This window comes from Schistocerca gregaria, chromosome 10 (genome assembly GCF_023897955.1).
Source record: "Schistocerca gregaria isolate iqSchGreg1 chromosome 10, iqSchGreg1.2, whole genome shotgun sequence".
NCBI classification, from domain to species: Eukaryota; Metazoa; Arthropoda; class Insecta; order Orthoptera; family Acrididae; genus Schistocerca; species Schistocerca gregaria.
This window is the reverse complement of record NC_064929.1, coordinates 205,447,164-205,473,412: the sequence shown is the minus strand read 5'-3', so window position 1 is coordinate 205,473,412 and position 26,249 is coordinate 205,447,164.

Sequence of the window (26,249 nt, the reverse complement as noted above, 5' to 3'; positions counted from 1 at the left end):
GGTATCACTGTAGGTGTTCCAAATGGTCACCATTAACATCCACACACGAACGATGACGCCGAACTGCAGCACGAACGACTGACTGCAACGTGTTCAGTTGGATATTTGCACACGAATGTACGATGAATTCTCGAAGTTCATTCAATGTGCGTGGCTTTTGTCGATAAACGACGTCCTTTAGTGTTCGCCACAGGTAAAAGTCCAGAGGAGCTAGGTCTGGGGAACGTGGTGGATACTCCACAGCACCTCTACGGCCTATCCATCTTCCTGGTAGATTTTCGTCGAGATACGACCTAACACGAGTTTGGTAGTGCGCTGGGGCACCATCTTGTTGAAAGTAAACTCTTCCGTCTCCATACAAGTCTCGGATGGCAGGTAAAATGGATGTCTGAAGCGTCTCAAGGTACACCTCACCGGTAACTGTGCCGTCAAAGAAGAATGGTCCAATCAAGCCTCGGTAAGACAACCCACACCACACATTTACTCCTGGCAAATTCACGGCTTTGTCTACATGGACGTTCGCATTTACGGCGGCCCAGTAGATGTAATTGTGGCGATTTACTGTACCATTGAGTTTCAACTGCGCCGCATCAGACCACGCAATCATCTGTGCGAACTCTTCATCGTTGCGGACTGTGTTAGTAAACCACTCGCAGTACTCCATTTTACAATCTGGATCGTCCTCGTTCATTGCGTGTAACAGTCTTCAGAATTCGCCGAGCCGCGCGGCATTATCCGAACGTTCTAGGGCGCTGCAGTCATGGACTGTGCGGCTTATCACGGCGGAGGTTCGAGTCCTCCCTCGGGCATGGGTGTGTACGAGTATTTGTCCGTAGGATAATTTAGGTTAAGTAGTGTGTAAGCTTAGGGGCTGATGACCTTACCAGTTAAGTCCCATAATTTGAAAAGAAAAAAGAAAATCGCTGAACACTTGAGCGACTCAGTGCAGTTTCACGGGCACACTATCTCACAGACTTCTGTGGAGAGCGAGTGAATTGTTGTAACATTAAGACGGGAGTTAGCTGGACTTGTTACTGTTACAGGTCGTCCAGATCGTTATTTGTGTGCATCTTTAACACAGCTTTCGGCTTCAAATTTGTCTCGAATGCGACGGATCGTTAAACGTGTCGGTGGCTCTGTTTGATACGCATTTCGACATTGCCGTTGCACCTCATTAATGTTTTCATACTTAAAATACCACTTCAAAACTGACTTCCTCTCATCGAATGTAGGCGTTGAGCCAGCCATGTATACTCGAGTAACTACAGGGTGTTTCAAAAATGACCGGTATATCTGAAACGGGAATACAAACTAAACGAACAGCGATAGAAAAACACCGTTTGTTGCAATATGCTTGGGACAACAGTACATTTTCAGGCAGACAAACTTTCGAAATTACAGTAGTTACAATTGTCAACAACAGATGGCGCTGCGGTCTGGGAAACTCTATAGTACGATATTTCCCACATATCCACCATGCGTAGCAATAATATGGCGTAGTCTCTGAATGAAATTACCCGAAACCTTTGACAACGTGTCTGGCGGAATGGCTTCACATGCAGATGAGATGTATTGCTTCAGCTGTTCAATTGTTTCTGGATTCTGGCGGTACACCTGGTCTTTCAAGTGTCCCCACAGAAAGAAGTCACAGGGGTTCATGTCTGGCGAATAGGGAGGCCAATCCACGCCGCCTCCTGTATGTTTCGGATAGCCCAAAGCAATCACACGATCATCGAAATATTCATTCAGGAAATTAAAGACGTCGGCAGTGCGATTTGGCCAGGCACCATCTTGCATAAACCACGAGGTGTTCGCAGTGTCGTCTAAGGCAGTTTGTACCGCCACAAATTCACGAAGAATGTCCAGATAGCGTGATGCAGTAATCGTTTCGGACCTGAAAAATGGGCCAATGATTCCTTTGGAAGAAATGGCGGCCCAGACCAGTACTTTTTGAGGATGCAGGAACGATGGGACTGCAACATGGAGCTTTTCGGTTCCCCATATGCGCCAGTTCTGTTTATTGACGAAGCCATCCAGGTAAATATAAGCTCCGTCAGTAAACCAAATGCTGCCCACATGCATATCGCCGTCATCAATCCTGTGCACTATATCGTTAGCGAATGTATCTCGTGCAGCAATGGTAGTGGCACTGAGGGGTTGCCGCATTTGAATTTTGTATGGATAGAGGTGTAAACTCTGGCGCATGAGACGATACGTGGACGTTGGCGTCATTTGGACCGCAGCTGCAACACGGCGAACGGAAACCCGAGGCTGCTGTTGGATCACCTGCTGCACTAGCTGTGCGTTGCCCTCTGTGGTTGCCGTACGCGGTCGCCCTACCTTTCCAGCATGTTCGTCCGTCATGTTCCCAGTCCGTTGAAATTTTTGAAACAGATCCTTTATTGTATCGCTTTTCGGTCCTTTGGTTACATTAAACCTCCGTTGAAAACTTCATCTTGTTGCAACAACACTGTGTTCTAGGCGGTGGAAATCCTACACCAGAAAAATCCTCTGTTCTAAGGAATAAACCATGTTGTCCACAGCACACCTGCACGTTGTGAACAGCACACGGTTACAGCAAAAAGACGACGTACAGAATGGCGCACCCACCGACTGCATTGTCTTCTATATCTTTCACATCACTTGCAGTGCCATCTGTTGTTGAAAATTGTAAGTACTGTAATTTCGAAATTTTGTCCGCCTGAAAATGTACTGTTGTCCCAAGCATATTGCAACAAACGGTGTATTTCTATCGCTGCTCGTTTAGTTTTTATTGCCGTTTCAAATATACCGGTCATTTTTGAAACACCCTGTAGATGCAACTAAGAACAAAACACTGGCTATCTGGCGACTGTCATCTGTCAAAACAAAACAACGCAATACAACGTTTGTGTGGCGATTACCGGAACTAGGAACTATTACACTACGAAAGATGAGACAACTCTGTCAATTAGTTTGCCAATTATGGACTTCTAAACAGTGGATACATTTTCTTGGACCCCTCTGCAGAGTGAGTGTGTGGCTCAACGGAAGGGAGGTGGCTTAATTAGGGTAACTGTATAAATTTCCTCTTGACTCTGAGCAAGAGGTTTAGCTATTTTATCCGCATAAATTAAATTCAATATTTCTTCTGTTACCCAAGGATTTCTACTACCCCTCGTCTTTTTACTTACATGATCCTCTGCTGCCTTCACTATTTCGCTCCTTAAAGCTACCCATTCTTCTTCTACTGTATTTCTTTCCTCCATTCCTGTCAATTGTTCCTTATGCTCTCCCTCTGTACCACCTCTGGTTTTTTTTTAGTTTATCCAGGTCCCATCTCCTTAAATTCCCACCTTTTTGTAGTTTCTTCAGTTTTAATGTACACTTCATAACGAATAGACTGTGGTCAGTTTCTACGTCTTCCCATAGAAATGTCTTACTACTTACAACCTGGTTCCTGAATCTCTGTCTTACCATTATATAATCTATCTGGGACCTTCCAGTAACTGCAGGCTTCTTCCACGTATACAAACTTCTTCCACGATTCTTGAACCAAGTGTTAGCTATAATTAAGTTTTGCTCTGTTCAAAATTCTACCAGACGGCTCTCTCTTGCATTCCTTACCCCCAATCCATATTCACCTACTACGTTTGCCGGTCGTGGTGGCTGAGCGGTTCTAGGCGCTACAGACTGGAACGCGCGACGGCCACAGTCGCAGGTTCGAATCCTGTCTCGGGCATGGATGTGTGTGATGTCGTTAGGTTAGTTAGGTTTAATTAGTTCTAAGTTCTCGGGAACTGATGACCTCAGACGTTAAATCCCATAGTGCTCAGAGACATTTGAACCATTTTTGAACCTATTACGTTTGCTTCTCTTCCTTTTCCTGCTATCGAATTCGAGTCACCTATGACTATTAAGTTTTCGTCTCTCTTCACTATCTGAATAATTTCTTTTATCTCATCATTCATTTCATCAATTGCTACATCATCTGCAGAGCTAGTTGGCATATCAACTTGTACTACTGTAGTAGGCGTGGGCTTCGTGTCTATCTTGGCCACAATAATGCGTTCACTATGCTGTTTGTAGTAGCTTACCAGCACTCATATTTTTTTTATTCATTATTAAACCTACTCCTGCATTGCCCGAGTTTGATTTTGTGTTTGTAACCCTGTATTCACCCGACCATAAGTCTTGTTCCTCCTGACATCGAACTTCACTAATTCCCACAATATCTAACTTTAATCTACCAATTTCCGTTTTCAAGTTTTCTAACCTACCTGCCCGATTAAGGGGTCTTACATTCCACGCTCCGATCCGTAGAGCGCCAGTTTTTAACGGTTGTAAGGGCGCTGATAACCTCGCCGTTGAGCGCTGGTAAGCTCGAGGCACGCTTTCGCGGTCCCCTGGTGAGAGACACACCTGCCTCTATCCTTTCTACACAGTGCGTTTGTTGTGCGTTGTCTACCGTGTCGCAGCAACACCGACTCAAAGGAAAGCCTCGGCGCTTGATGATGACGTCACGTCAGCTAGGCACGGCGAACGCCAGCTCTGTTGCAGGCACGAACGCCTGGGCGTGCTTATCACTGTAAGTCTCTTATCTTTGGACAAAATGTTAGGTATTGTTTTGGATTCTGCAGATGAAAGATTTTCTTACTATCGTAAAGCTACAAATGAAGATCATAGTTCTGTATTACTGAATCCTGTCGAAACAAACGTAGATCAATATGAGAAGACGCTTTGCCCCATTGCAAGCTTCGGAAATTTTGCTTTCAAGTAACTATATTTACTTGATCCATTTAGTTATCGAAACTTACCCCAACCCCCTTACAATTAACTCGTTTCTTTTATTTATTTATTTTCGTTTGACATCGTCACTGGAAATGTGAACTAATTTACGTGTGTAAATGTCCAACGGTTGCCAGTCATTAGATACAGTCGTTTTCAACGAAAGGAATTCTAAACAGGAAACAAAATTAGCTTCATACATCGAAAATACTGCTGAGCTTAAACTTTTTTAAACATGCAGATTAGAAAAGATAAATATTCCCCTCTTGCAACTGAAAGGAGGAACTTTATAAGATAAAAAAATTTATTTGATAAAAGAAGTATCTCTCTTTTGCCTCTTCTTCTGTCCCCCACCCCATCCCTCAACGCGTACAATCGCAAGATATTTCATTAACACTTAGTGCTCCTCACCCCATAGTCAACCAAGATACCTAAAGAAGAGCACCAATACGTTCAGTTTCTTGTAAAAACAACCCAGTACAAACGTAACTTCCTCACATTTACAAATAAGGTAAAGAAGCAGGGATTTTGTTGCTGCTGGACCGTGAAGTTGTTTTTGGATGTCAATCCTTAAAACAGGTGGAAATTTAAATTCAGGAGTACACTATTTGTTAAGAAGTGTAATGAATTGCACAATGAAATTTTCACTCTACAGCGGAGTGTGCGCTGATATGAAACTTTCTGGCAGATTAAAACTGTGTGCCGGACCGAGACTCGAACTCGGGACCTTTCATAATTGCACAATTGTTTGACTGCAGAAATCTCTCAGAACACTGTGCGTTGGTCAACTACCGCCAATAGTTTCACGTTTTCCTGTATCAGGGAGGGAGACACCACCATTGTGAGCATGCCTGCAACAGACCTGGCGTCCGCCGTGCCTAGCCGACGTGACGTCACCAACAAGCGCCGAGGCCTTGTTTTGAGTCGGTGTTGGTCGCAGCGACTGAGGGACAATGAACACTCGCAGCGCTCCTGCGGATTTCCCCTCTGCCAGCGAGAGCGATGTTTGGTAAGCGAGGGTGCAGCCCTGTGACGCAGCTTCTCAGGTGTCTTGTTTACTGGGGTACGGTGCGGGTAGCTGGCTGTCTGCGTATCAGGGAGGTCTGGCGTAGCGTGCAAGCGGCAGATGGCGCAGCCGACATGGCGGCCCGAGAGACGCTCCGTCGAGCGTGGCGTCGATAGCGCCGCCACATATGCCGGCCCGCTGGAGCGCTATCGCTTCTGGCTAGCTGGACGGACGCACACACACGCACGAGCTGATGTTTGTGACGACCGTGATTGCAGCACCGTGCGTCATCTTCGGCCGCGATTTCGTCAGGCTGCAGACCGTAACACATCCGTCTAGACCAGTGATTCCCAACAAAATTTTCTCGAGGACCCCCTCATCGAGCATGATCGGTACCTTGTCATGTCACAGTATCAAGTACCTAAAAAAACCAAATTCAGTCTTTTTATACGTTTTCTGTTTTTGGTACTTAGAAAAAACATCAACTAGAAGGTTTCAGATAGATTACATAATTGTAAGGAAGAGATTTTGGAACCAGATTTTAAATTGTAAGACATTTCCAGGGGCAGATGTGGACTCTGACCACAATCTATTGGTTATGAACTGTAGGTTAAAACTGAAGAAACTGCAGAAAGGTGGGAATTTAAGGAGATGGGACCTGGATACATTGGAAAAACCAGACGTTGTAAAGAGCTTCTGTGAGAGCATTAAGGAACGATTGACAAGATTGGGGGAAAGAAATACAGTAGAAGAAGAATGGGTAGCTTTGAGAAATGAAATAGTGAAGAGTTTCTGGGAGAGCATACAGAACGATTGACAAGATTGGGGGAAAGAAATACAGTAGAAGAATAATGGGTAGCTTTGAGGAATGGAATAGTGAAGACAGCAGAAGATCAAGTAGGTAAAAAGACCAGGGCTAGTAGAAATCCTTGGGTAACAGAAGAAATACTGAATTTAATTGAAGAAAGGAGAAAATATAAAAATGCAGTAAATGAAGCAGGCAAAAAGGAATACAAACGTCTCAAAAATGAGATCGACAGGAAGTGCAAAATGGCTAAGCAGGGATGGATAGATGACAAATACAAGGATGTAGAGGCTTATCCCACTAGGAGTAAGATAGATACTGCCTACAGGAAAATTAGAGACCTTTGGAGAAAAGAGAGCCACTTGGTATGAATATCAAAAGCTCAGATGGAAACCCAGTTATAAGCAAAGAAGGGAAAACAGAAAGGTGGAAGGAGTATATCGAGGGTCTATACAAGGGCGATGTTCTTGAGGACAATGTTATGGAAGTGGAGGAGGATGTAGATGAAGATGAAATGGGATGAAGAGTTTGACAGAGCACTGAAAGACCTAAGTCGAAACAAGGACCCGGGAGTAGACAACATTCCGTTAGAACTACTGACAATCTTGGGAGAGCCAGTCCTGACGAAATTCTACCATCTGGTGAACAAAATGTATGAGACAGGCGAAATACCCTCACACTTCAAGAATAATATAATAATTACAATCCCAAAGAAAGCAGCTGCTGACAGATGTGAAAATTACCGAACAATCAGATTAATAAGTCACAGCTGCAAAATACTAAAGGGAATTCTTAACAGACGAATGGAAAAAAATGGTAGAAGCCGATCTCCGGGAAGATCAGTTTGGATTCCGTAGAAATACTGGAACACGTGAGGCAATACTGACCTTACGACTTATCTTAGAAGAAAGATTAAGGAAAGGCAAACCTACGTTTCTAGCATTTGAAGACTTAGACGAAGCTTTTGACTGGAATACTCTCTTTCAAATTCATAAGGTGGCAGGGGTAAAATACAGGTAACGAAAGGCTATTTACAATTTGTACAGAAAGCAGATGGCAGTTATAAGAGCCGAGGGACATGTAAGGGAAACAGTGGTTGGGAAGGGAGTGAGACAGGGATGTAGCCTCTCCCCGATGCTATTCAATCTGTATATTGAGCAAGCAGTAAAGGAAACAAAAGCAAAGTTCGGAGTAGGTATTAAAATCCATGGAGAACAAATAAAAACTTTGAGGTTCACCGATGACATTGTAATTCTGTAAGAGACAGCAAAGGACTTGAAAGAGCAGTTGACAGAATAGACTGTGTCTTGAATGGAGGGTACAGCATGAACATCCACAAAAGCAAAACGAGGATAATGGAATGTAGTTAAATTAATTCGGGTGATGCTGACGGAATTAGATTAGGAAATGAGACACGTAAAGTAGTAAATGAGTTTTGCTGTTTGGGGGAGCAAAATAACTGATGATGGTCGAAGTAGAGAGGATATAAAATGTAGACTGGCAATGGCAAGGAAAGCGTATCTGAAGAAGTGGAATTTGTTAACATCGAGTATAGACTTAAATGTCAGGAAGTCGTTTCTGAAAGTATTTGTATGGAGTGTAGCCATGTATGGAAGCGAAACATGGACGATAAATAGTTTAGACAAGAAGAGAAAATAAGCTTTCGAAATGTGGTGCTACAGAAGAATGCTGAAGATTAGATGGGTAGATCACGTAACTAATGAGGAGGTATTGAATAGAATTGGGGAGAAGAGAAGTTTGTGGCACGTCTTGACTAGAAGGAGGGATCAGTTGGTAGGACATATTCTGAGGCATCAAGGGGTCACCAATTTAGTATTGGAGGGCAGCGTGGAGGGTAAAAATCGTAGAGGGAGACCAAGAGATGAATACACTAAGCAGATTCAGAAGGATGTAGGTTGCAGTAGGTTCTGGGAGATGAAGAGGCTTGCACAGGATAGAGTAGAATGGAGAGCTGCATCAAACCAGTCTCAGGGCTGAAGACCCCAACATCATTCATTATTGAAAAAATATTGAGCTTAAAACTTTTTCTATTTACAGAATGAGATTTTCACTCTGCAGCGGAGTGTGCGCTGATATGAAACTTCCTGGCAGATTAAAACTGTGTGCCCGACCGAGGCTCGAACTCGGGACCTTTGCCTTTCTCGGGCAAGTGCTCTACCACCCTTTTTTTTTTAATCTCGTTTTGTTCGCCTTTGTTCCCTGCATCTGCTCGGGGCGGACGTCGTAAGACATCCATTTATGTTCGTTGTTTATAGATTGACTCAGTTTTTTTATTACAGAGGGCGCGTAATCCTCTGACCGAACACGCTGAGCTACCGTGCCGGCACCATCTGAGCTGTGGCTAAGCCATGTCTCCGCAATATCCTTTCTTTCAGGAGTCCTAGTTCTGCAAGGTTCGCAGGAGAGCTTCTGTAAAGTTTGGAAGGTAGGAGACGGATACTGGCAGAAGTAAAGCTGTGAGTACCGGGCCTGAGTCGTGCTTCGGTAGCTTAGATGGTAGAGCACTTGCCCGCGAAAGGCAAAGGTCCCGAGTTCGAGTCTCGGTCGGGCACACAGTTTTAATTTTCCAGGAAGTTTTTTCTATTTAGTTATAATTGTTATTGTTAAATTTTTGATTATTGCTCAAAATATTTGTCTTCAGATCTGGGTATTTAGTATAACAAATGCATTATCTTCCTCTTCATCTGTAGGTCTTTCTCGTTTTAACGAACCACTTTTTAACCAACGGTCCATTTTTAACTACGCGAACTCTAACTTCCCCCCAAAACAACGCTTTACAAACACCGCTGTTTTAATACAGAATATTCAATATGTAAACAATACGGTCTTTGAAAGCACTGGAAATTAATGAACAATGGTTGATTGTCGTCTGAAATGAGAGTTTATGTTAAAGTGACTGTCAGTTGTCAGCAGCAAAGAGGCAGCACGCGTAGTTTAACGGCATACAGCAGAACTATTTGCATCTATCTAATTCTAGTTTCGCGCTAGAATGTGCTAGTGTCAGTTGGCTCTAGGAAGACGCAAGACGCAGAAGCTAGCGTTCGCTAAAGCTCTGTTCATGCAGAAAGCGTCCAAAACTAAAAATCTGTTATAATACGAAATATGTTAAATGGAATTTGTTTTCTAATAGCATCTTGCGGACCTCTCTGGCATAGCTCGCGGACCCTAGTCCAAGAAAACGTGCCAATATACACTCCTGGAAATTGAAATAAGAACACCGTGAATTCATTGTCCCAGGAAGGGGAAACTTTATTGACACATTCCTGGGGTCAGATACATCACATGATCACAGTGACAGAACCACAGGCACATAGACACAGGCAACAGAGCATGCACAATGTCGGCACTAGTACAGTGTATATCCACCTTTCGCAGCAATGCAGGCTGCTATTCTCCCATGGAGACGATCGTAGAGATGCTGGATGTAGTCCTGTGGAACGGCTTGCCATGCCATTTCCACCTGGCGCCTCAGTTGGACCAGCGTTCGTGCTGGACGTGCAGGCCACGTGAGACGACGCTTCATCCAGTCCCAAACATACTCAATGGGGGACAGATCCGGAGATCTTGCTGGCCAGGGTAGTTGACTTACACCTTCTAGAGCACGTTGGGTGGCACGGGATACATGCGGACGTGCATTGTCCTGTTGGAACAGCAAGTTCCCTTGCCGGTCTAGGAATGGTAGAACGATGGGTTCGATGACGGTTTGGATGTACCGTGCACTATTCAGTGTCCCCTCGACGATCACCAGAGGTGTACGGCCAGTGTAGGAGATCGCTCCCCACACCATGATGCCGGGTGTTGGCCCTGTGTGCCTCGGTCGTATGCAGTCCTGATTGTGGCGCTCACCTGCACGGCGCCAAACACGCATACGACCATCATTGGCACCAAGGCAGAAGCGACTCTCATCGCTGAAGACGACACGTCTCCATTCGTCCCTCCATTCACACCTGTCGCGACACCACTGGAGGCGGGCTGCACGATGTTGGGGCGTGAGCGGAAGACGGCCTAACGGTGTGCGGGACCGTAGCCCAGCTTCATGGAAACGGTTGCGAATGGTCCTCGCCGATACCCCAGGAGCAACAGTGTCCCTAATTTGCTGGGAAGTGGCGGTGCGGTCCCCTACGGCACTCCGTAGGATCCTACGGTCTTGGCGTGCATCCGTGCGTTGCTACGGTCCGGTCCCAGGTCGACGGGCACGTGCACCTTCCGCCGACCACTGACGACAACATCGATGTACTGCGGAGACCTCACGCCCCACGTGTTGAGCAATGCGGCGGTACGTCCACCCGGCCTCCCGCATGCCCACTATACGCCCTCGCTCAAAGTCCGTCAACTGCACATACGGTTCACGTCCACGCTGTCGCGGCATGCTACCAGTGTTAAAGACTGCGATGGAGCTCCGTATGCCACGGAAAACTGGCTGACACTGACGGCGGCGGTGCACAAATGCTGCGCAGCTAGCGCCATTCGACGGCCAACACCGCGGTTCCTGGTGTGTCCGCTGTGCCGTGCGTGTGATCATTGCTTGTACAGCCCTCTGGCAGTGTCCGGAGCAAGTATGGTGGGTCTGACACACCGGTGTCAATGTGTTATTCTTTCCATTTCCAGGAGTGTATATTACGAAGGGTAATTTTATCCATCGTGTACAAACTCTGGGGATCGATAGATGAGGGCATACGGATCAAAAAAGATGTAATGAACTTATGTGCGGAAATTCATGGTTTCCATGCTAGAGACCGTTTGTTCAGTCCTACATTGTTACGCAGACTGCAGTCTAATACGCGCTGTACCACGCACCAATAGTTACAGTACGTGTTGAGAACGCTATTCATGTGCCTCAACGCATCCGTGTACGCTCCGTAGCATGTTCTGTCTCGCACATTCACATCAGCCAGGCTGTATCCGAAAAGTGTCAAACGCAGCATTAATATGTCCTTCCAGTGTGTCCACATCTACATCTACATTTACAGCCACCTGACGGTGTGTGGCGGAGGGTACCTTGAGTACCTCTATCGGTTCTCCTTCCTATTCCAGTCTCGTATTGTTCGTGGAAAGAAGGATTGTCGGTATGCTTCTGTGTGGGTTCTAATCTCTCTGATTTTATCCTCGTGGTCTCTTCGCGAGATATACGTAGGAGGGAGCGATATACTGCTTGACTCCTCGGTGAAGGTATGTTCTCGAAACTTCAACAAAAGCCCGTACCGAGTTACTGAGCGTCTCTCCTGCAGAGACTTCCACTGGAGGTTTATCTATCATCTCCGTAACGCTTTCGCTATTACTAAATGATTCTGTAACGAAGCGCGCTGCTCTCCGTTGGATCTTCTCTATCTCTTCTATCAACCCTATCAGGTACAGATCCCACACCGGTGAGCAGTATTCAAGCAGTGACGAACAAGTGTACTATGATCTATTTCCTTTGTATTCGGACTGGACTTCCCTAGTATTCTTCCAATGAATCTCGGTCTGGTATGTGCTTTACCGACTTTTAATTTTATATGGTCATTCCATTTCAGATCACTCATAATGCCTACTCCCAGATAATTTATGGAAGTAACTGCTTCCAGTTGCTGACCTGCTATATTGTAGCTAAATGATAAAGTATCTTTCTTTCTATGTATTCGTAGCACATTACACTAGTGTACGTTGAGATTCAATTGCCATTCCCTGCACCATGCGTCAATTCGTTGCAGATCCTCCTGCATTTCAGTACATTTTTCCATTGTTACAACCTCTCGATATAATACAGCATCATCGGCAAAGAGCCTCAGTGAACTTCCGATGTTATCTAAAAGGTCATTTATATATATTGTGAATAGCAACGGTGCTACGACACTCCCCTGCGGCACACCTGAAATCACTCTTACTTCGGAAGACTTCTCTCCATTGAGAATGACATGCTGCGTTCTGTTATCTAGGAACTCTTCAATGCAGTCACACAGTTGGTCTGATAGTCCATGTACTGTTACTTTGTTAATTAAACGACTGTGGGAAACTGTATCAAACGCCTTGCGTAAGTCAAGAAACACGGTTTCTACCTGGGAACCCGTGTCTATGGCCCTCTGAGTCTCCACAACTGGAATGAGCTCTGTATAGACGATAATTTTGAGATGGCGCCATAACCAGTAACCGCACGTTTTGAGATCCGGCGAACGAGCAGGCCGTGCAACTGGACCCCCTCATCCGATCCGTCAAGCAGGGAAGACACGATTGGGATGCGTCCGAACGTTAACGGCGCAGTGCGCTGGAGCACAATAATGTTGCAGTCACATAACCCTTCGAATCACCAGTGGCATTTCTTGCAGCAGGGGAGGCAAAGTCACTCGCAAGAAATGCCGAAATTTCCGACCTGTTAGGCGACGTGGGAGGGAAATTGATCGCAAAATACGGTCGCCAATTATCCCGGCCCACAGAGTCCGGCTGCAACGATATTGATGATTTGCCGTCACGATTCCATGGGTGTTCTGCACGCTATCCCACAGATGGCTGCTATAAAAATTGAAGATAGCTAGAGGTGCCCTCATCTATGAATAGGATGGGTGACGTAGATCCCGGAGTAGTGGTTGCCTGCTTAAGAAACCAGTGACAAAACAGCTTCCGACGTGGAAAGTCTGTCGCTAGTAAACCCTGCGTACGCTGTAAGTGATAAGGGTAGCAACAGTTATCATGGAGAATGTTCCACACGTTCGTCTGGCTTACCCTGTACTGGCGGGCCAACTGCCTGGTACTGACACGGTGGTCGCCTTCCACAGCGCTAATCGCACTTTCCTCCAACTCTGGTGTCCGAACATTTCGGGTACGTCCTTCATGATTCCCTGCCTCCTGAAACGACCCTGTCTCAGACAAACGGCGAAACGCTGTTGTAAACACTGAATATTGTGGGTGATGTTGGCGGGGATGCGTCTTCTGATACAACCTCGCTGCCCGCCACCCGTTGCCATTTGCCTTTCCGTAAGTAAACGCCACGTCGGCATGCTCTCGAATGGAATACGGAAGCATTGCGTAAAATGCTGTATCACATCCACTACATTGTGAGTCAGCAAGAGAAGTGAATCAGACAAAGCATTACTAGGGCATGACGTATCAGGAACAGTAACACCCTCTAGGAGGAAACCATGCATACTGTGACTGCGGCTGCATTGTGCAGCGAGTATTAGACCACAGTGTCTGTAACAGTGTATGATCGAATAAATCGTCTCTAGCATGGAAACGATGAATTTCCAGACATAATTTCATTAGACATTTTTGTTTCATATCCTCTCATCGATCAATCCGTAGAGCTTATACACGGCGGAAAAAATCACCCTGTATATACAGGGTGAGTCACCTAACATTACCGCTGGATATATTTCGTAAACCACATCATATACTGACGAATAGATTCCACAGACCGAACGTTAGGAGAGGGGCTAGTGTAATTGGTTAATACAAACCATAAAAAAATGCACGGAAGTATGTTTTTTAACACAAACCTACGTTTTTTTAAATGGAACCCCGTTAGTTTTGTTAGCACATCTGAACATATAAACAAATACGTAATCAGTGCCGTTTGTTGCATTGTAAAATGTTATTTACATCCGGAGATATTGTAACCTAAAGTTGACGCTTGAGTACCACTCCTCCGCTGTTCGATCGTGTGTATCGGAGAGCACCTGATTACGTAGGGATCCAAAGGGAACAGTGATGGACCTTAGGTACAGAAGAGACTGGAACAGCACATTACGTCCACATGCTTACACCTTTTTATTGGTCTTTTTCACTGACGCACATATACATCACCATGAGGGGTGAGGTACACGTACACACGTGGTTTCCGTTTTCAATTACGGAGTGGAATAGAGTGTGTCCCGACATGTCAGGCCAATAGATGTTCAATGTGGTGGCCATCATTTGCTGCACACAATTGGAATCTCTGGCGTAATGAATGTCATACACGCCGCAGTACTTCTGGTGTAATGTCGCCGCAGGCTGCCACAATACATTGTTTCATATCCTCTGGGGTTGTAGACACATCACGGTACACATTCTCCTTTAACGTACCCCACAGAAAGAAGTCCAGAGGTGTAAGATGAGGAGAACGGGCTGGCTAATTTATGCGTCCTCCACGTCCTATGAAACGCCCGTCGAACATCCTGTCAAGGGTCAAACTAGTGTTAATTGCGGAATGTACAGGTGCACCATCATGCTGATACCACATACGTCGAAGCGTTTCCAGTGGGACATTTTCGAGCAACGTTGGCAGATCATTCTGTAGAAACGCGACGTATGTTGCAGCTGTTAACAACACGCAACTGAACGTCGGAGGTTTCAAGCGTCAACTTTAGGTTACAATATCTCCGGATGTAATTAACATTTTACAATGCAACAAACGGCACTGATTACGTATTTGTTTATATGTTAAGATGTGCTAACAAAACTAACGGGGTTCCATTTTAAAAACGTAGGTTTGTGTTAAAAAACATACTTCCGTGCATTTTTTTAAGGTTTGTATTAACCAATTACAGTAGCCCCTCTCCTCACGTTCGGTCTGTGGAATCGGTTCGTCAGTATTTGATGTGGTTTACGAAATATATCCAGCGGTAACTTTAGGTGACTCACCCTGTATAAGTATACTAACTGAGAACACGACGCTCCCCGGTCATGCATTTATTCCAATTCTACAGTCCATAACCTCTTTCCGCCCCCCTCTCTCGGTCCACCTTCCTCTCATCTGGCTGTCCGTCTCCTCTTCTTCTTACCGAGCATGGAAGCGCAGTGGTTAGAACACTAGACACCCTTTCCGAGAGACGACGGTTCCATCCCGGTTTTCTGTGATTTCTCTGAGTTGCTTCAGGAAAATGACGGAATGGTTCCTTTTAAAGGGCACGGCCGATTTCCTTCCCCATCATTCCCTGATCTGAGCTTGTGCTCCGTCTCTAGTGACCTAGTTGGCGATGGGACACTGAACACTAATGTTCTTTTCCACCTCTCTCCCTTCTCCACCCATTTACTCCTCACTGATTCTCTGTCCATCTCCTCTTCTCTTCTCTAAATTCGTCTTTTTTTGTCCCCTCTATCTCCAGTTCTCCTCATCTCTGTTCACCTGCTCCTCCCTCGTCTCTCTGTCCATCTTCTCCTCTTTCCTTCGTGTGTCCTTTGCCTCATATACATCTCTCCCTCCATCTCCTCCTCTTCCCTTTCTCTGTCCATTCACTCCTTCTCCCGTCCCGACCCCGTTATCTACCAAGTTGCCAACCCCATCCCAGTTGGAAGTTAGTGGGTCTTACCTCCACAGTATTTCTCTCTAGATGGTAAGCAGTATGTCAATCAAGTTTGGCTGAAATCGATCCAGGGAATTTTTTGCGGTAAGTTCCTATAGGACCAAACTGCTGAGGTCATCGGTCCCTAAGCTTACACACTACTTAAGCTAACTTAAGCTAACTTAGGCTAAGGACAACACACACACGTTTGCCCGAGGAGGACTCGAACCTCCGACGTGGGTACCAGCGTGAACCCGTGACAAGGCGCCCAAGACCACGAGGGTACCCCGCGCTGCTCGGTCCAGAGATTTACGAGAGTTTTTATCGTTCAAATGGCTCTAAGCTCAATGGGACTTAACATCTGAGGTCACCAGTCCCCTAGACTTAGAACTACTTAAATCTAACTAACTTAAGGACATCACACAGACAGGATTGGAACCTGCGACCACAGCAGTAGTGCGGCTCCAGACTGAAGTGCCTAGAACCGCTCGGTCACAGCGGTCGGCCAAGGGTTTTTATCAGCGGCTTTGCCTACACATGCACACTTCACGTATTTTAAAATACGAGGACTGCTCAATAAAGAATGATAATTTTTTGACAACATACCTTTACTCATCCCAATAATTTTGATGATCCTACACAAAGTAGTCTCCCATGAATGCGATACACTTGTCCCAGCGTTTCTGCCACTCTTCAAACACATGCTGGAAACCAGTTTTCGAGGGGTCCTTCAACATCGCCTCCGCAGCCTTTACCACTGCTTCCGATGATTGATAAGGCCTCCCACGAAGGCGTTTCTTCATGCTAGAGAATAGAAAAAAGTCACATGGAGCTAAATCCGGACTATAGGGAGGGTGAGGGATACACTTCATGTTGATTTTTATTCCCGAGCACGGGGTCCCGGGTTCGATTCCCGGCAGGGTCAGGGATTTTCACCTGCCTCGAGATGACTTGGTGTTTATGGTGTCCTCATCATTTCATCGTCATTCATGAAAGTGGCAGACTGGACTAAGCAAAGGTTGGGAATTTGTACGGGCGCTGATAACTGCGCAGTTGAGCGCCTCACAAACCAAACATCATCATCATCATCATCATCATCTTCATCACGTTGATTTTTGCAAGATATTCAGCAACAACATTGGCAATATGCGTGGTGCAGCATCCAGCCTGCTTCACGGATATGTGGTCTTTTGTGCCTGATATGGACTTGCAATATTTTCAGGACATCCCTGTAGTACTGTCCAGTTACTGATGTGTGTGAAGTTACAACATGCTGATAAACCATTCCATGAATATCAAAGAATGAGATGATGATAACTTTCCCAGCAGAAGCAACCACTTTTGCTTTTTTGGGGGTTGGTGATGAAGGAGATTTCCACATTGAGCTTTGCTGTTTGCTCTCAGGATCAAAATGATGCAGACGAGTTTCATCAGCAGTGATTACATTTGAAAAAAACTCCGAATCTTGCTCTAACATCAACTTTAACTGCATGCAGACCTGCACGTGAATGTCCTTTTGTTCGGGAATCAACAGTCTTGGAACCCACCGCGCACAAACAGGTGTCATGTGTAATTTTTCTGTCACCAACGTGTGGGTGGCACCTAATGAAATGTTCAGTATTTCAGAAAGTGATCTTCAGGCAATTCGTCGATCCTCTCTCACAATGACAGCAGCAGTGTTGATGTTTTCTTCCGTAAGAGCAGTAACTGGAGCACCGGATCCAGCGTCCTTTAAAATGATTGTCTCTTCTCTTAAACCTTTTAAACCACATTCGAGCTGTGCTGTAGAGAAGAACAGACACTCCATAGTCCTCCTGTAACACTGTATGGGCCCAAGCTGAAGATTTGTTGAGACGAAAGCAGAATTTCAAAGCCGCATATTGTTCCTGGCGTGTTACCTCCGTTGCACTGGTAGGCGACACTGAACATGTCTGACCCTGCCTACTTCTCACAGGCGGGAACCAGGAATCCCAACAATGAAACTACTACGGCGCGTTTTGTTACACATTAAGCTGACAGAATGTGATAAGATTAAATTTTAGCGTGAGAAATTATGACCATAAAAAATTATGATTGTTCTTTACTGAACAGCCCTCGTACTTTACACATAATTTGTACCCATATTTCACCTGTATATCTACCGAACTTCGCCCTGCACTTTCGTTTTCACGGAACTCGATGTTTATGACGTCATATCTCATGAAGTGTATGTCATAAATGATATAATTTTGTAAATAGATTCAGTAGCATGTGTGGATACTGCCTGCGAAATGTATACCGATTAGAGTTAGTAGCAAAGAAGTAATAAACCTGAACGTTATGCATGACATGGCAGTATTTCACTCATTTCGCTGCATATAACGCCGTATGTCCTGAACTACGTGCCGTACAGTACTGGCCATTAAAATTGCTACACCACGAAGACGACGTGCTGCATACGCGAAAATTAACCGACAGGAAGAAGATGCTGTGATATGCAAATGATTAGCTTTTCAGACCATTCACACAAGGTTGGCGCCGGTGGCGACACCTACAACGTGCAGACATGAGGAATGTTTCCAACCCATTTCTCATACAAAAACAGCAGTTGACCGGCGTTGTCTGGTGAAACGTTGTCTTGATGCGTCCTGTAAGGAGGAGAAATGCGTACCATCACGTTTCCGAGTTTGATAAAAGTCGGATTGTAGCCTATCGCGATTGCGGTTTAACGTATCGCGACATTGCTGCTCGCGTTGGTCGAGATGCAATTACTATTAGCAGAATACGGAATAAGTGGATACAGGAGGGTAATACGGAACCCCGTGCTGGATCCCAACGGCCTCGTACCACTAGCAGTTGAGATGACAGGCATCTGATCCGCATGGCTGTAACGGATCGTGCAGACACGTCTCGATCCCTGAGTCAACAGATGGGGCCGTTTGCAAGACAACAACCATCTGCACGAACAGTTCGACGACGTTTCCAGCAGCACGCACTATCAGCTCGGAGACCGTGGCTGCCATTACCTCTGACGCTGCATCACAGACAGGAGCGCCTGCGATGGTGTACTCGACGACGAACCTGGGTGCACGAATGGCAAAACGTCATTTTTCGGATGAATCCAGGTTCTGTTTACAGCATCATGATGGTCGCATCCGTGTTTGGCACCATCGCAGTTAACGCACATTGGAAGTGTGTATTCGCCATAGCCATACTGGCGTATCACCCGGCGTGATGCTATGGGGTACCATTGGTTACACGTCTCAGTCACCTCTTGATCGCATTGACGGCACTTTGAACAGTGGATGTGTTACGACCCGTGGCTCTACCCTTCTTCGATCCTTTCGAATTCCTACATTTCAGCTGGATAATGCACGACCGCATGTTGCAGGTCCTGTACTGGCCTTTCTGGATACAGAAAATGTTCGACTGCTGCCCTGGCCAGCACATTCTCCAGATCTCTCACCAACTGAAAACGTCTGGTCAATGGTGGCCGAGCAACTGGCTCGTCACAATACGCCAGTCACTACTCTTAATGAACTGTGGTGTCTTGTTGAGGCTGCATGGGCATCTGTACCTGTACACGACATCCAAGCTCTGTTTGACTCAATGCCGAGGCGTATCAAGGCCGTTATAACGGCCAGAGGTGGTTGTTCTGGGTACTGATTTCTCAGGATCTATGCACCTAAATTGCGTGAATTGTGTATAATGATATAATATTGCTGGTATATGCAGTGCTGTAAGTGATTACTGCCTGCAAAATGCGTCGCGAATACAGATAGCACCAAAGAAGTAATAAATTAAAACTTCGTGCATCAAGCGCCAGTTTTACTGCATGAATAGCGGAAACGAAGTAATCGATCCACTTTTTTCCGTTCATCATTTTGTGGGTGTTGTCAGCGAGAAAAAGTAGGTTTGAAAATATGTGTAAAGTTTGTTGCAAGTCACTAACTGCTGTCAACCTCAAATACTCGATGAATAGAGTATGGATATTTGCAGGTCAAGGGCTACACTTCTTTTGCACCTCTACCCTCAGCCTTTGGCAACTAGGTGGTTTTTACCCCCACAACGTCTCTTTCCAGACAGTAACTGTAATCTATACTAAGTTTGATTGAAATTAGCCAGTGGTTTAGGAGGAGGTGTGGAACATACATACATACATAAATACGTATATCCATATTAATAGTATGACTGGATACTACGGCAGTCCTAGAGGCACACGACGTAACCAAGGAAAAGAAAGAAAATTTGGCAAAACCCATCTTTACTTCTGTACATAGTCGCCATTCAAGTCGATATACCAGGTGATCAAAAAGTCAGTATAAATATGAAAACTGAACAAATCACGGAATAATGTAGATAGAAAGGCACAAATTGACACACATGTTTGTAATGACGTAGGGTTTTATAAGAACCAAAAAAAATACTAACGTTCAAAAAATGTCCGACAGATGGCCCTTCATCTGATCAGAATAGCAATAATTAGCATAACGAAGTAAGACAAAGCAAAGATGTTCTTTACAGGAAATGCTCAATATGTCCACCATCATTCCTCAACAATAGCTGTAATCGAGGAATAATATTGTGAACAGCACTGTAAAGCATGTCCGGAGTTATTGTGAGGCATTGGCGTCGTATGTTGTCTTTCAGCATCCCTAGAGATACACTTGCGACTTCAGGTAACCTCAAAGCCAATAATCGCACGGACTGAGGTCTGGGGACCTGGGAGGCCAAGTATGACGAAAGTGGCGGCTGAGCACACGATCATCACAAAACGACGCGCGCAAGAGATCTTTCACGCGTCTAGCAATATGGGGTGTTTTTTTCGTTCTAATAAAACCCCATGTCATTCCAAGCATCTGTGTCAATTTTTACCTCTCTGTCTACATAATTCCGTGGTTTATTAAGTTTTCAAATTTATACTGACTTTTTGATCACCCGGTACTTCCTTCAGCTATTTTCAAAAGCTTAGATACGCAGTTTGTAATGAGACCAACTGAACTCCACAAAATACCGTAAACTGCAGTGGACACCTCTCGCATTTGTGGCAAATGTTTTAACCACCTAGACATTTCTTCTACTCTGGAAAGAGAAGGGGCTTAAATCTGGTGAACAGAGTCCACTAGTAAACAGTTTTAACTTTACATCATTGGTGATAATGGATGCGTGAACTGGTGCATTGTCATGGTTAAACTAAACTTTGTCCGGCCCGATAACTGATTGGTCAGCGCGACGGAATGCCGTACAAAGGGGCCTAGGTTCCATTCCCGTCGTGGGCGGAGATTTTCTCCGCTCAGGGACTTGGTGTTGTGTTGCCCTCATCATCATTATCAGTATCTCATCCCCATCGACGTGCAAATCGCCGAAGCGGCGTCAACTCGAAACACTTACACCATGCGACCGGTCTACACGACGGGATGCCCCATCCACACGACATTCCATTTTAACTAACCTTTACTGCGCTAATTGCGGCCGTTTCCGCTTGACTTCATCACTCAAATACTGCAACAAGATCGTATAATATAAGATCGTTTAATAAATCACAGCTGCAAAATACTAACGCGAATTCTTTATAGACGAATGGAAAAACTGATAGAAGCCGACCTCGGGGAAGATCAGTTTGGATTCCTTAGAAATGTTGGAACACGCGAGGCAATACTGACCCTACGACTTATCTTAGAAGAAAGATTAAGGAAAGGCAAACCTACGTTTCTAGCATTTGTTGACTTAGATAAAGCTTTTGACAATGTTGACTAGAATACTCTCTTTCAAATTCTGAAGGTGGCAGGGGTAAAATACAGGGAGCGAAAGGCTATTTACAATTTGTACAGAAACCAGATGGCAGTTATAAGAGTCGCGGGGCATGAAAGGGAAGCAGTGGTTGGAAGGGAGTGAGACAGGGTTGTAGCCTCTCCCCGATGTTATTCGATCTGTATATCGAGCAAGCAATAAAGGAAACAAAAGAAAAGTTCGGAGTAGGTATTAAAATCCATGGAGAAGAAATAAAAACTTTGAGGTTCGCTGATGACATTGTAATTCTGTCAGAGACAGCAAAGGACTTGGAAGAGCAGTTGAACGGAATGGACAGTGTCTTGAAAGGAGGGTATAAGATGAACATCATCAAGAGCAAAACAAGGATAATGGAATGTAGTCGAATTAAGTCGGGTGATGCTGAGGGAATCAGGTTAGGAAATGAGACACTTAAAGTAGTAAAGGAGTTTTGCAATTTGGGGAGCAAAATAACTGATGATAGTGGAAGTAGAGAGGATATCAAATGTAGACTGGCAATGGGAAGGAAAGCGTTTCTGAAGAAGAAAAAATTGTTAACATCGAGTATAGATTTAAGTGTCAGGAAGTCGTTTCTGAAAGTGTTTGTATGGTGTGTAGCCATGTATGAAAGTGAAACATGGACGATAAATAATTTAGACAAGAAGAGAAGCTTTCGAAATGCGGTGCTACAGAAGAATGCTGAAGATTAGATGGGTAGGTAACTAATGAGGAGGTATTTAATAGCATTGGGGAGAAGAGAAGTTTGTGGCACAACTTGACTAGAAGAAGGGATCGGTTGGTAGGGCATGTTCTGAGGCATCAAGGGATCACTAGTTTAGTATTGGAGGACAGGATAGAGTAGCATGGAGAGCTGCATCAAACCAGTCTCAGGACTGAAGACTACAACAACAACAACAACAACAATACTCGCCAGTGATTTGTAAGTAGTGGGCTACAGCAGCAGACGAGCGACGCGAGTGTCTTTGTTAACAGTGCGCGACATCTCGTGAAGCGCCTCTCCTGGGCACGTGGCCATATCGATTGGACCCTAGATGACTGGAAAACCGTGGCCTGGTCCAGTGAGTCCCGGTTTGAGTTGGTAAGAGCTGATGGTAGGGGTCGAGAGTGGTGCAGACCCCATGAAGCCGTGGACCCAAGTTGTCAACAAGCCACTGTGCAAGCTGCTGGTGACTCCATGATGGTGCGGGCTCTATTTACATGGAATGTACTGGCTGCTCTTTTCCTACTCAATCTCTTGCAGACCATACGCTGCCGCTCTGGACATCAAGTTCCCAAACAATGATGGAATTTTTATGGCTGACAATGCGCTATGCCACCAGGCCACAATTGATCATGATTGGTTTGCAGAACATTCTACACAGTTTGAGCGGATCATTTGCCCACCCAGACTGCCCAACGTGAATCCCATCGAACATTTATGTGACACAATTGAGAGTTCAGTTCGTGTACAAAATCCTTCTCTGGCAATACTTTTGCAGTTATGGTCGGTTGGCTGGTTGAAAAAGGTGGTGGGGGGAGGTGGGGGGAAGGAAGGGACCAAACTGCTTGATCATCGGTCCCTTTTGCAATTATGGACGGCTATCAATGCAGCGTGTCTCAGTATTTCTGAAGGTGCTGCCAACGACTTTTTGAGTTCATGCCACGCTACATTGGACTCGCATTCGGGAGGACGACGGTTCAATCCCGCGTCTGGCCATTCTGATTTAGGTTTTCCGTGATTTCCCTAAGTCGCTCTAGGCAAATGCCGGGATGGTTCCTTTGAAAGGGCACGGCCGTCTTCCTTCCTCGTCCTTTCCTAACCCGATGAGATCGATGACCTCGCTGTTTGGTCTCTTCCCCCAAACAACCCAACCAGGCCACGTCGAGTTTCTGCGCTACAGTAGGCAAAAGGAAATCCGACATGATGTTTGCAGGTAACCCATGACTTTTGTCACATCAGTATAAAATCAACTTTCTTTACTCCAAGGCCAAGTTCCCAGCCATCTTATTATACACGATTAGCTACTGGCAACTCAATATAAACAAAAGAAAAACAAATGAGTGGCCACATGCGCTAGTCTTGAGAGCACCATATAATAACATTTGGATCAGGTTATCAGTAACAGCTCCTCAGTTATTAAAATTCAAACAGCGTAGACCCCTTGTATTATTTGTGTAATTTGCCGAAGACAACTACGTATCTACTATCACATCAGAGAACTTGTACCTGCAAATGTCCTATTACTAGGACAATGTGCGTTTACGTGGCAGCAAACAAAAACAATTAATTACACATCTCTATTTTTTTTCCTTCAATACCTGTGTGGGTGTAAACGGAACTCTTATTGGGATGACACTGCGGTGCGTCTGTCTGTTTGTCTCTCCGTCCGACGGTTAAGAACCGTTCTTCTCAACAGTGTTGTAGAAGTATTAAAGTCACACACTTGCGTCTGTGGTCCCTTGGCGATGGAATAATCGGTAGCTTCGAAGTTAATTCAGTCAAAAGGTAAGGCGATTTATGTCACATATTTTGATACTCGAAAACTCGCTAACCGAAAGCAATAGGACATATCCCGTGGACCTAGAGTCATGAAATTTTACTACAGGCAAGATTTCATAGTACGAATAAAGGGAAAAAAGTCGGAAAATTGTCAATTTATAATTACATCACACAAGAAAGTTTCACAAGCTGCGACACTGTCGCGAATAAAACAGTGATCCGTATATACAATAAGTTTCCTTTAATTTACGTCTATGGTCACAAAACTTTTGTTAACAGATTACCAGTTTCTGTCTATAATGAACATCATCAGATCTGCAGCAAAAAAGGGAAGAAACATAAATACACTTGCAGATTGTCTGCAGCTTAAAAACAATTAATAGTACACTACTGGCCATTAAAATTGCTACACCACGAAGACGACGTGCTACAGACGCGAAATTTAACCGAAAGGAAGAAGATACTGTGATATGCAAGTGATAAGCTTTTCAGGGCATTCACACAAGGTTGGCGCCGGTGGCGACACCTACAACGCGCTGACATGAGGAACGTTTCTAACCGATTTCTAATACACAAATAGCAGTTGATGGCGTTGCCTGGTGAAACGTTGTTGTGATGCCTCGTGTAAGGAGGAGAAATACGTACCATCATGTTTCCGACTTTGATAAAGGTAGGATTGTAGCCTATCGCGATTGCGGGTTATCGTATCGCGACATTGCTGCTTGCGTTGGTCGAGATCCAATGACTGTTAGCAGAATATGGCATCGGTGGGTTCAGGAGGGTAATACGGAACGCCGTGCTGGATCCCAACGGCCTCGTATCACTAGCAGTCGAGATGAGAGGCATCTTATCCGCATGGCTGTAACGGATCGTGCAGCCACGTGTCAGAATCTATGCACCCAAATTGCGTGAAAATGTAATGACATGTCAGTTCTAGTATAGTATATTTGTCGAATGAATACCCGTTTATCATCTGCATTTCCTCTTAGTGTAGCAATTTAATGGCCAGTAGCGTATGATTTTTTTGTTCTGTTACCTATCAGAATCTCTGGCAGTGAAATGTTTCTGCGTTACTTTCCGATCTTCCCTCATACTGCGGCTGGAGGCCCCTTTAAGAGTCAGCGGTCGGCTCGGCCCAGCTGCGTGTGGTGTAGGTGTCGTCCCAGCGGAAATCTCGCAGACGCCAGCGCCTTTATTGTTCCATCTCTGGCAGCGGCCCTCGGAAGAACTTCTCTTTCCGCTTGCGCGGATGCGGTTTCTCAGTTATTTTCGGAGATGAGGGAGCTCCACGGCGCAGCATTATCTACCGGCTGCTGTGGCTACGTCCTCTGTCCAAAGTACCTGCTAGAGCCTCTCACTGCACTGACACATTGCATGGTCGCAGCATCTCGCTAAGCGTGTTTCGCCAAATGTCAGAAAAGAATAGGAGTGTTGTACTGTGTTCGCGCAGGAAACTGCTACTTCACTAAGTAGTTGCGAGGACTGGGATTTTTCCGATCACTCCATCACACACGGGCCATTCTCTCAGGGCACATATAAGGGGCGTGTACAGGGTGAGTCGCGTAAGACGTATCACTCACATTATTCCGGGGGCGACTGCACATATCGACAAGCGGTGTTCGGCGAATCATAGCCGACTGAGGGGCACATACTTTGGTACATGCACAATAATCACAACATTTATATTGACCGAGATAGTGAGGCAAGTAAATGTGTTTTTTAAATGGGACGAAAATGGCTCTGAGCACTATGGGACTCAACGTCTGAGGTCATCAGTCCCCTAGAACTTAGAACTACTTAAACCTAACCAACCTAAGGACATCACACACATCCATGCCCGAGGCAGGATTCGAACCTGCGACCGTAGCGGTCGCTCGGCTCCAGACTATAGCGCCTAGAGCCGCACGCCCAATCCGGCCTGCTTAAATGGGACGCTGTACTTCTTTTTCCATCGTTCGAACGCTCTGGAAAAGACGCGTATAGTGATGTAACGTATGCTGCTATTGTGATTCAAACTTCGCTTAAAAGACGCTGGGAAATATTGTAGGATTGAAGGTCGAGGCGGTCAGAAGCGGCTGCAGACTGTAAATACGCCTCGAGTGACCCGCAGGCCGAGTTGCCGTGCTCTGTGCAGCACGCACGGCCTACTAACGCAGGTAAATCCTC